The following is an 11815-nucleotide window of genomic DNA, read 5'->3' as shown; positions in this document are numbered from 1 at the left end:
GAAAGGTTACCGAGGTGTGAAGAGGATGGAGGTACACTGCATATGTACAAGCATAAGGAAACCCACCAAACACTGAAAGAGTAGGACACAGAGAGAGAGGGAATAGGAATATAATGGAGGGGTACTATATACATGTATATTATCATAATTTTCATAATTATCATAATGAAATCCCTTCAGATTATTAATGTATGAGAAGTCAAAAATAAAATGCTTTAAAAAATGTTTTTGACCATAAGGAATCAATAAAAAAGTATTTGATTAAGACAAAAAGAAGAAAAAAAGGTTCATTTTGGCTCATGGTTTCAGCCCATAGTCACTTGGCCCTATTGCTTTGAGCCTATGATAGCAGCACATAGTAGATGAGGCCTGTTCATCAACTGGTAGCTGGTGAGCAAAACCAGAGGTAGAAAGGTAACAAATTCCAATATCCCCTCCAAAGGCAAGCCCCCAGTGATCTAATTTCCATCAACTAGGCCCCACCTGCTAAAGGTTCTACCACCTCCCAATCATATCTCAAGATAACAACAAAACCTGCAGTATACGGGTTTGGGGGTGGACATTTATGGTAAAAATACTGTTAAAGACTATAGTTTCAAATATCACAAATTATACAGCTCTTAAATATAAATTGGAAATGTTTCATAACCCAACTCTCCTCCTGCTACACAAAGTAAACCTGAAAACTCTGATCTGAAACCTCATTTATTATTCTGGGTCGGACATGTCTGATGTGGGGAGAAAGGACCCATGGAGCTGCCTTTGATGTCCCACACAATCTGCTTTGCTGATGTGTCTTGATTGCTTGAAATTAATAAAGCTTGTAGCTGCATCAGAATGCTGTGAATCTGATTTGACAATCTGATCTTATGTATTAACCCAATGAAATCAATAAAGGGATTTTTAAATTTAAAAAAAATGACTATAGCTTCAAATTTTCCTTTTATAAAATCTCTAACACCAACAGCTATTAGAAATAAAAGAGTAAAATTACAATTATGGGAGAGGACTAATTCCACGGGTGAGAAATTAACAAACAGTGAAACTGAAAAAAAAAAAAGAAAAACAGGCAGGAGAAGGGGACAAAAAGGTGAAATGTAAAATACAGTTGAATAAACTTTAACTTCTGCAATTCATTCCATATAATCAAGAATTGACTCTAAGAGGAGATGGTTAGTAAATTTTTTGGCACATAAATGATTCGATGACACTAACCAACCATAGATGTATATTCTACTTTCAGCACAATGTCATTTTTGGTGCAAATTATGCTTTTAGATCAATAATGCCTGTCTTTCTATGGCAGGCGAAGCTTTATGACCTTGGAACCCACTCACTGTGAGCCACGCCTCCGCTGGTCTGGGTCACTGATGCACTCTCAGCTGGTGTCCCAGGAAAGGCCACATGACCAGTAAAAGTTGCTCAGTATTTTTGTTGGGGATTTTTAGTTTCCTTTCCTATGTGGAAGATTTTCTGTTTGCTAAAAAGAGATCACTATCTTTCCTGTAGAAAGAGCAAGTTGGCAATTTTATTTTAAAAATGTACTCTGTGAACCAACTGTCACCTCTATAAGGGAATACCAGGTAATCAGTTCCTATAGGGACATGTTTGCACACTAATATATGAGTAATTTGTGTAGAAGAAAGCTGTTTCTGGTGTATTGATAAAATAATTATGTTAGTTCAAATAATAACATATGCCTTTATCATAAGTATTATTTTCTAAAAGTATTGAGTAACAATCTTGTTTACAAGGCTTATGAATTTCACATGCACTCAGGAAATTCAAAGATAGTATCTCCTATTATACTTGTAATAATCAATTATGGCTAACATCTATTGAATATTTATAATATGACAAATGGGTGCATTCATCCCAACCCTGTAAGGTCAGGGTGAAAGGAGAAAATTGAGGCTCTCAATAAGAAGCCAAGGCATAGAGAATGGGGTTGCCTAAATTAGATTGAGGCCTGTCTGACTTCACAGTCCATACTATGGAGTCTCCAGAAACAGAGGGCTGTAGGAGGCAGGGTATAGAAACTGAAGCAATTTCTGTTCTATTGTCTTTGGCAATAAAAATATAAATATGTTTCAATTAAATTTAATAATAGAAGTTTTGTCTTCTAGTATAATTTTCCAAAATCAAATAAAATTGAATAGGAACATTGATACAGATGAGATGGGTTCCTTATTTTCATGCAATAGTCACAAAGATAAAAAAAAAGAGAGAGAGCCAAAACCCAAAAACAGCAAAAGAACAAAAATGACATTCCAGATTTTCCAGGCATGTTTCCCTAAATGCATTGTCACTGAGGATAGATTTGAAAAACAAATTATTGGACTGTGTACTCATCATTTGGGATTCTCTCTCTTTCTCTCATCATCTCATCATCACCATCATCATCCCCATTAGCTCTTTCCTTTTTTATTTTTCTATTCTATTAGTAGCAAGTAGAGAAGATACTAAGATCATATCCTAGATGTTTTAAATTGGGGGGGAAAAATGAAGACAGACCTGGGAGAGCTAAGAGGGCTGAGGTGGGTGTCACCTTCCTTGGATAACACTGTTTAGGAAGTCCAATTGTCTCCCTAGAACAGCCCAAAGCACAAGAGTTACTTTACCACTAGCACAGTCATATTAGATGAATGCTAGTGAGGCATTACAAATAGAATAGTAAAAATCTGCCTCTTGAACTTCAGGTATAGATCTAAAAAAGAAAAGTTTCCTGGATCCAAATGAACAGAAAAGGGGACCAAGTAACTTCAACTTCACTGATTGGATGGCTCTCCCTCAGCCAGCCAGAGCATCTAGGAAATAAACAATGGAGCTTACTAAGACCCAAGAGAAAGACAACATTGTGTGGAGAGACAGGCTCCGGGAAGGAGAGATTTCCCTAAAGACTAAGGGAGGTCATGGCTCTGAAAATTCTTTTCTCCAGAATTACATAAGAATTTTCCAAGATTCAATCTCCTGATAAGGGGGGGGGGGAATATATATATATATATATATATATATATATATATATATATATATAAATCAGACAGACAAAGGATATTGGGCAAAATGAGAAAAGAATACAAGCACCATAATGAAAATCTGCTTTGGGTAAAGAACAAAATAGGCACTGCAGAGAATTAAGAAAATTATGTAGAATAACAAATTTGAAAAGCTCATGTAGAATATATAAGGAAAACACAGAGACATCACAAAAAAAGAACAAACCCAAATGGAGAAGATATAAAGTACACCTACTCTGAGATTTAAAAGTATCTGTGAAGCAGAAATAAGAATACCCTGAATGACATGAATTTAAATGAGACCACTCTACACTGGACAAAAGTATTAACACCCTTTTAAAATGTTGTAGAAAAGAAGAAAAATATGATTCCTATAGAGCTTGAAAAGTTTACCACTTTCTAGGCTCAATTATTGTGTGAGAAACAATATAAACACATTCCAAGATATAATCTTTCTGTTGATAGGCAGATACACTTATCCACATAGGAAGCTTTTATGAAAGGAGAGTTACAAAGAAGAACAACCACAGTAGGGAAGGTTACAGAAACAGTTAAGCCTGTAGAATAACTGCAACCTCCAAGGCAGTTGGGAACTCTTTAACCTCCTCTCTTCATCCCTCAGTATCTAGGCCTCATTATCACAGAATGCAGAATAACTTCCTTCACATGGCAAAACAACTTGGCTGCCAGCAGCTCTGGGAAAGGGATTGAGCTCAAGGCCAACATCAAAGCCATATGGACAGACTTCAATTGAGTCACTTGCCCAACGTGGCACCAGTAACCCTCAGCAGAGGTAAGTACACATAGCAGGTATGCAAGTGGCATGTGGTAGAGTCAATTCCCAGGAGAAAGGGACTCAAAATCGAAGAAAGGTGGCTGGAGGACCATATCCAAACCAAACAGTCGATCTCTGGAGACTTCAGGTGCCATTTCCAATTCATGACAATGACTCTAGATGTGGAAAAAAAAAATCAGAGTTAGAAAAACTTATATAGCACTCAGGAAAAAAAGAAGTTGTTGTTTTTTTTTTTTTCCAGAAATAAAGACTTTAATAGGAAAGGGTTACAAGAATGAATAACCCACAGTAAACACCTTAACACAAATAGATGAAAATGGGCTGGAGGTGTGGATCAAGTGGTAGAGCACCTGCCTAGCAAGTACAAGGTCCTGAGTTTAAGGGCCAGAATGGAGAAGTAGATGGAAAAACTAGATGAAACTATGATAAACTTCAAAATCAAAAGACATGATTAAAATAAGAGGGATTTAAGAGAAAGTGACAAATATGGAGGAGAGACCAAAATAAATCACATGAAGATAAAAAGAACCCTTGGGGAAAAAAACCAAGGGAATAAAACAAATACAAGAACCTATAATTCAAAAGCATTTTCTGGCAATAAAATAGGTTAAAAATACTTTGAGGGCATATGCCATGTAGTTGAGAGTATTAACCTTAAACAGCAAACTGTAAGACATACTTTGGTAAAATTAGAGGTCATTAAAAATTAAAGAATCCTTTAGACATCTAGGCAAAAAGAGCAAGATAATTATGAGCCAAGGTAAAATCTTTCTTTTTTGGCCAAGAGCAGCTCTTTATATCAGAAGGAAGTAGAGGAACATATTTGAGGTAATCAAGGAGATAAAATGTGAAGGAAAGACTTTATATCCTTTTACATCCAGAGAAAACAAACTTTGAAGTAAAAAGGACACAGAGAGGAGCTGGATGTGTTGGTGCCCATCTATATTCCCAGCACTCTGGAGGTAGAGGCAGGAGGGTGGCAAGTTCAAGGCTAACTTCAGCTACATAGCAAGACCCTGACAGAGAGAGAGGAAGGAAAAAAAGAAGGGAAAGAGGAGGCAGGGAGGCAGGGAGAAAGGGAGGAAGGAAGGAAGGAATGGGAAGGAAAGGAGATAAACTGTAATCAACACTCAAGAAGTCAGGAAATATTGCTCTCATGGATATCTCCCAAGTAATCTACTAAAGAAGAACGGGTTCCAAAAAAACAAAAATAGACCTAACAAACTTTAAATGACTAAAAAGACATGAAAATAAGAACTTCAGGGAAGATAAAGCACAACTATTTATAGTACTAAGGCAAAATGAAGGTTAAAAAAGGAGAAAATGTTGGTTGTAATGGCCATATGTCAGAAAATACAGGTAGTTCAACTACACCAAAAAAGGAGTATAAAATGTGAAAAAAAAATCAAGTGTTCTCAGTAATTACATTGCTGTGGTATTATTGCTGTTGTTATTGTTATTCTAAGACTGTCATAGGTAATAAAGTGAGTGATTATGATTTATTCAAATTCTTTTATTCTCTGCTTCCTTAGAACTAGGAATTTTAGTGTGGAAGAAAGGAGATACAGATATAACACAAGAGGTCAACTAAAAAACCCTATAACACTGAACTTTGTTGAATACAGGAGGTGTTTTAGTATACCTGTGTTTCTATTTATATGTATGTATTGGCTGTTTTTTTTTTTTTAGCTCTGTCCACTTCAAAGGTCTAGAAACTCTAACCTACTCAGTAAGCCATGAGCACATCTTGTACTCATGTGTTCTTAAAATACCACTTCCCACTAAAAGAAACTTGACCTTTTTTGAGAAACAGCTGATTCCAAGTACAGGGCAGGATAGGTTCCATATGGTCCTAGAACAACTTGTTATAATAACCATCAGAAGAAGGGCTAATAAGAGGAGAGAAAATAATAAAGATTTCTCTTGTTGCTTGATCTTAGTTTTCATCCATATTTTTCCCTAGGACAAAACATGCCTAATCTGGGCATGCTGACACATACCTGTAATCCTAGCACTGTGCAGGCCAAGGCAAATTTGAGACCAGCCTCGGCTACATAGAAAGACCCTGTATCAAAAAAAAAAAAAAAAAAAAAAAGATCATCTAGTTCTGTATTTTTTCCTATCTTTGTTTTTCCCATTTTGATATTTGATAAGCCCTTGATGTTAAATAATTGGAAGTCTAAATTAGTTCTGGTCAGTATGAAGTTATTCATTATGCAAGTTTTATTTTGTTTTGTTTTGCAAGTTGCCATACAAAGTTTAGGCTGTTTTTTAGACATAGAAGTTTTCCAATTTACAGTAACTTCTATTCATTTCACAAAGTGATTAGGGCCAGTTCTTCACCTTAGCAGTATTTGAGAAACCTAGCTGACAATTACGTTCCCTTTAAGAATTAACTACTATGCTGGTGTGGAGGCTGTCATTTGTAATCCCAGCTACTCAGGAGGTGGAGGTAGGGAGGGTCACAGTTTGAGACCAGGCAAAAAGTTCATGAGACCCCATCTAAATCAATAAAAGTTGAGCATGATGGTGTGTGCTTATTATCCCAGCTAGGTGGGTAGTGTAAATAGGAGGATCACAGTCCAGGCCTTGGCATACATGTGAGTCCCTATTCAAAAAATAACAACACAGAAAGAGCTAGGGCATGACTCAAGTAGTAGAGCGCTTGCCTAGCAAGAGCAAGGTCCTGAGTTCAAAACCCAGTACTGCCAAAAAAGGAAAAACAGATTTAATGACTAGATTTCCAGCTTCCACTCAGGATGTAGAAAGCTGGAAAGAGCATTAGTTCCAAGCTTACATTAAAAAAATTACCAGACAATCTGTGAAATCACAGGTATTCTTGAATTTACCAAAGGGGCTACCAAGTAATGTGAGGTGAAAGGATGACAGCTGTGGCAGAGCAGGAGAGGAAGAAAAAGTCACCAAAAGTCAGTAAGAATTCACAAATTTTTAGATTAAGGCTGAGCGTAGACTAGCAGAGGAATATTATAACCTTGGGAGCTGCTGGCATATGTGAAGTTACAGGCTCTTTTATGAACCTAAGTGTGCTTATAAAAAAAGATTGAGGGAAGAGTAAGAGACCTTAGAAATCCTCCTTCAGATGCATGCCAGGAGAAAGAAAAGGAGGTGCCACAGAAAAGGCACAAAAGTCAATCAGCCTGGCTCTTTCTTCCCTATCTCACTCCAGGGAGCAAAAGCCTTAAGGCACTGAGAGAAAGGCAAACCTTACCACCATTAGGGCCTAAGTCTTGACCCAATATAGCTGGAGGGTAAGAACAATAATAACCATATTTCAGCCTCTGGTAACTGTCTAAGAATGCAAATAACCATCTCCAAAAAGAGGCTAAGGTGCAGAATTCCCCAGAAGACAAAAGGACCAATGCTCTATCTACTATAAGGCAAGATAAACCAGACTATAAAGGTTGCTCCTTGCCCACCAAGCTGTCAAGCATCAAATAACAGCAGTTTTTTACTATGAAGATTAAAGACCATGGAGAAATACTTTCTCTGAGGTATAAGTACAAGAGAAGACAAACTGAGGATGGAGCAGACATTGAGAAAAAAAATGGGGGAATGTTCCACCCTAAACTTGAAGTAATGCTAGACTCATAAAGCCAATAATGTAATAAAAGTGACCTAGGCAACAACAAAACACCAAACCAATTCAATTCTTAACTAGATTGACTCAATGTGACACACAAAATGATAAGGAAAAGATATGGCATGTCATTTCCAAGAATGAGTACTATTCACCTCAGACTCCACTGTTCTCAGGGGAATGTTTGGTTTCAAATCAAGAATTACCAGGCATACAAAAAAGTCAAGCAAAATAACTCACCATCAAGAGGTACAGCAATCAACAGAACCAGTTAGGACACACTGCTGTAGGAGTTATTAGATAGGATCCAAAATAACAATGATCATTACACTAAATGCTTTCATGGAAAACACAAATAATATGCATGATCCGATGGACAAACTCAGCAGGAGGATGGACACCATAAGAAAGCACCAAACAGAAATGAGAGAAATGTTTTAAATACTTTCATGGAGATAAAGAATGTCTTTGATTGACTCAATAGATGTGATACAGCTGAGAAAAAAGTCAGTGAACTTGAGTGTATGTCTAAAGATATTTTCTTCACCAAAAGAAAAAAAGAAGAAAAAAACATAATAAAAAAAAAAGCATAATTCTTCCAAGAACAGGGTGGGAGGAGGGAAAGACATCAAACAATATAACATGTATAATTAAATCCCAGGATTTAAAAAAAAAGTAAGAATGGGAAAGAGGAAATATTTTCAACAATGATAGCAAAATCTTTCTTGAAGCTTATAAAAATTAAAAAAAGAACCCTAGAAATTCAGAGAATACTAATATGAATCAAAACAACAAGTTCTACATGTATTATATTCAAACTGCTGAGAAACAAATATAAAAAGAAAACCTTGAGGACAGATAGTGTAAAAAGATATACTACCTACAAAAAATGATTAGAATTACAATAAACATCAGAAATGAAGCAAATGTGAAGATGATGGAGTGGTATCTTTGAAGCACATAAAATTGACCATCAAATTCTAAATCCAGTGAAAATAACTTACAAGGTATTTATACTATTAATTCATTTACTAATTATTAATTAGTAGCAAATGGTTTGCCTTCCCCAAAGCTTTTTATTTATAAGCCATCACTCTGACCCAAAGTAGCTTATGCCATAAAATCAGACTAAAGGAATTGTTCCCAGTGAGGAAAATTCATAACTGCTTCTCTCTCATATTATAGTAGCATGGGGTTCATCCTTTACCAAGAGAGTATTTTTTTGGAATGTAAAAAGATCAGAAAAGAAGCTTTTATAAAGCCTTTAAAATAGTTATGCTAATAAGGCATGTCTGTCTAAGACTAAAGCAAATTGCCACACCTTTCCCATCTAATTAAAGGCCCAATGCATAATGATCACCGCCATGGCCAGCATTCATTCCTTGACTATCTGAAGGTGTGTTTGCAAATTGAATTCCCTCATTGACTCACTTGCACAGCTCAGACTGTGTTGATTACCTATTCTGAGATAAGAGTCAAATTCCCCTCAGCCTACATAATATCCTCTGCTTACCTGGTGTGGTAATTAATTTTATGTGCCAACTTGACCATGGGATGCCCAGATATTTGTTCAAACATTATTCCAGGTGTTTCTGTGAAATCAGCAGACAGAGCAAAGCCAATTGCCCTCCCTAATGTGGGTGGGCCTCAATCAGTCAAAGGCCTCAATAAAACAAAAGGACCCTGCCTTGCTCAAGAAGCATGTAATGCTCCTGAATGAAGGCTTTAAACTGAGGTCTTCCTCGTTCCACAGCTGCTCTGTCATTGGACTCAAATTGGGACATTGGTCCTGCACACTTTGAACTTGCCAGCCCCCATAATCATGTGACCGAACTCCTTATAATAAATCTCTCAGATGATGATGATAGATAGATAGATAGATAGAGATACACACATACATGCATGCATGCCTACAAACATACATAGATAGGTCTTCTATTTGCCATTTCCCTGGAAAATCCCAATAACCTGGGAACTTAACTGAACCAGATCCTAAATAAGAGTTTGAGGAAGTCTTCTCCAGTTAATACTGCTTCTTATCCACACTAGAAAGATTGCTGCTCTTATTTATAGTTAGAGCTTAATCATAAACTCTCTTAACATAAGATAATAAATATAAAAAGAGGATAATTGGTAAATAAAAGTCTATTTTCAATCTAAGTGGATAATATAAAACAGGGACTTATTTCCTTTTAAGATATCACCTTTACTAAAGAATTATGCAACGTGTGTGGAATTGATGCTCCTGGTGGTGCTGCTGGTGGTAATGACTACAATGATGTGGGTGGCTAAAAATGTAAGTCTCCATGTCTCCATGGTAATTTTTCTTGAGATATTTTTTTTACTATCTGGACAAGTGCTGATAAGCTTAAGAATGAACAGAACAAACCCCACGAAGTAAAATGGCCCCATTAATAGTTTTATACCAAATGTTCTTGTATGGAAAATTACTCCTGTAAAACATTGGTGAGTGAACTTAACTTGAACTCTTACTTAAGTGTGGGGATTAGTTAAGAGATTACTTTGACAAATTTGTGTGGTTGGCTGGGAATTTTTTTTATTGTTGATTATTTTGATATTTCCTGGCAACATTCCCAGTCTTAGGTTTTCACCAGTGTACAAATACAATTTTCCACAGAAAAGAAGAAACAGTATGTGATTTGTGACTACATTTCTTGTTTTATGCTAAGCCTTTATTCTGATTCAACAAAAGTAGGACAGAATATAAATCTGCAGAACCAACTTTCGCTTTACTTATAAGGAGAAAAATATTTTGAGTGCTAGAGGATTTTGCTAACTACCGTAGTCATTTTCACAGATTCTAACCATAAATATGGGATAATGGTCAGCATAAGTAAGTGTATCCTACCTTCAGCTGAAAGAAGAAAGATGATGGTGTCAGTATTTTATAAAGTGAATTTAGTCACCAGACTCTTATTAAACAACAATGTCAAGAAAAACTGAGTCCAAGCTTTAAAAATGTAATGTAGCTTAAACAGATAACCACCCACTAAGCCTGAAAAAAACTAGAAAAAAAATGCAGCATTCCTTTTCTAACCATTTGTTTTTATTTCTCTCCACTAGATTTTAGTTTTTATAGCTAGGGGAACTATTTCTTTATCACATCTGCAGCACTGTGGCCTTTTTCACAAAATGTGGCAATTGTGCCACTATGAGAAACCCTCTCATGGTTTTATCTCCCTGTACTTTTTAAGACTGGTTTTAGCACAAAGTCACTCAGTCAAATTCATCTTAAAACTGAGAACTTAAAGTAAATTTCATTTACATAGGAGAAATGTCAAGCAGGAAGAATTAAAGAAAGCTATTTGAAAATCCTATCATCATTCCAGAAAAACATCACCTGAGGTTATGTGACAGTATTTTTAAGTTGTATCTAAACGTCCACAGAAAGCTCTAGAGACCCAATACAACAATAATAATAATAAAAGAAGGGAAAGTTCTAGATAATGGTATAGTCAGTTGACTATTGTGTTTGCACAGGACCAAATAATTAATTTTTATTAGTTTTAAATTTTATTATTTACTTATTTTTTGGTTAAATGTTGAACCCTCAGCTAAGATTCAAATTTTTCTGGGCAAGCTTTAAAGAGGAATATTTCAGGAAAGCAGTCAGGAATCTATATCAACACAGCACTTGGAAACAGACTCACCTTAAGGGTAAAGAGTGTCAGTCAGTTGGCTCACTGACAAAACTTCAGTGAGGTTTCCAGATAGGAAAATTTAAATATGTCCGAGGATCTGCCACCTAGAATGTAAGAGCTCTGAGAAAAGGAGCTTTGTTCTCTATTATCTTCCCAGCATGTACAACAATGCCTCTTGGCATAGTAAATGTTCAATAAATAAGAACACTAAGTGGATGGATGGATGCCCTAGTCTTATGAACATTGGATGGATGAATGGATGTCCTTAGAGCAGCTCTTCATGGGCTCATGTTTGAATCATGGTGTTTTGGCTATGGAAACCTGTAGGTGGAAAGACAAAGGAGGGAACGGCTGAGAGTGGAAACACAGAGTCACTTTTATTAAAAAGAAAAAAAAAACCTAAATGGAGCAAAAGACAGGAGGAAATTAGTACTCTTCTGTAATAGGTCTTGGGGTTCATCACACAGACTCCTTCTTTCAGTACACTCCCCAGCTGCTGGGAAGGTTAGCTGCCTTTGCAGGTGACTCCTTCCTTATGAATTCCCTCAGGTGAAGGGAGACATTTCACCCAAGGTTATGTTTCCTATCAGGGCACCCCACATTCAAGGCCAGTGGGAAAAATTTGGCCTCTTGCCTCTGTCCAGAACACATCTGGATGGCCATCGAGCTTCAGAGATCCAATGGGATTGGCTGAGGCTACTGTGGCAAATGCCTTGCAGCTCAACATCTACCTCTTAGTCCT

Source organism: Castor canadensis, chromosome 9 (genome assembly GCF_047511655.1).
Source record: "Castor canadensis chromosome 9, mCasCan1.hap1v2, whole genome shotgun sequence".
NCBI lineage: Eukaryota > Metazoa > Chordata > Mammalia > Rodentia > Castoridae > Castor > Castor canadensis.
This window is presented reverse-complemented; position numbering follows the sequence as displayed.